This window comes from Mustelus asterias, unplaced genomic scaffold (genome assembly GCF_964213995.1).
Source record: "Mustelus asterias unplaced genomic scaffold, sMusAst1.hap1.1 HAP1_SCAFFOLD_43, whole genome shotgun sequence".
Lineage (NCBI taxonomy): Eukaryota > Metazoa > Chordata > Chondrichthyes > Carcharhiniformes > Triakidae > Mustelus > Mustelus asterias.
This window is the reverse complement of record NW_027590120.1, coordinates 1246494-1247347: the sequence shown is the minus strand read 5'-3', so window position 1 is coordinate 1247347 and position 854 is coordinate 1246494.

Below are 854 nucleotides of genomic sequence, written 5' to 3'. Positions count from 1 at the left end.
AACTGGAACTTCCAGTCTGCAGTTATTGTCCGGAATCCGCTCGATCTCTGCAGCAGTGTGGGCTGCACGGCACATAAGTACACTGTGCTGTCGGAGAAGAGCATAGTAAGAAGTCTCACAACACCAGGTTAAAGTCCAACAGGCTTATTTGGTAGCAAATACCATAAGCTTTCGGAGCGCTGCCCCTTCGTCAGATGGAGTGAAAATCTGTTCTCCAACAGTGCACAGAGACACAGAAATCAAGCTACAGAATACTAATTAGAATGCAAATCTCCACAGCCAGCCAGAGCTTGTTGAAATGTTCCATATCCTGCACTTTCCCGGAACACAGCTGAAGGAGGGACAGGTTCAGAGACACACAGAGAGGTGGCTGACACAGAGGGAGAGAGAGAGACCAAACGATCGAAGGAGACAAACAGACACAGAGAAGGTCAGAAGATCCGTGGATGCAGAAAAAGACAGACAGAGGGAGATAGAGAAACAGTCAGGTAAAGTAAGTGGGCAGAGGTCATCCCAGCGATAGTTAAAGAAACTATTTTGTTTTTCTTGCTCACACCAGCAGGAAATCTCTATAGAAAACTTGAAAAGTACGTTTCCGTGCTGTATAACGTCAACAGATACTTTGAGCCTTCCCCGGCAGACTGGATGTACCATAACAGAATTCGACCAGCTGTCGAGTAATTGCAATCCAGTCTTATTGTGTGTCCTTGCTGAACCCTAAATTCAGAAAGATCCTGGGACAGTTTATCTTTGCCATTGTTTCCTGCAACAAAATATAGGATTGATTAAATATCTGGTAGTGAACGTTGGGAACAGACAGTGACGATTTGAACACAGAATCACTGGACAACACG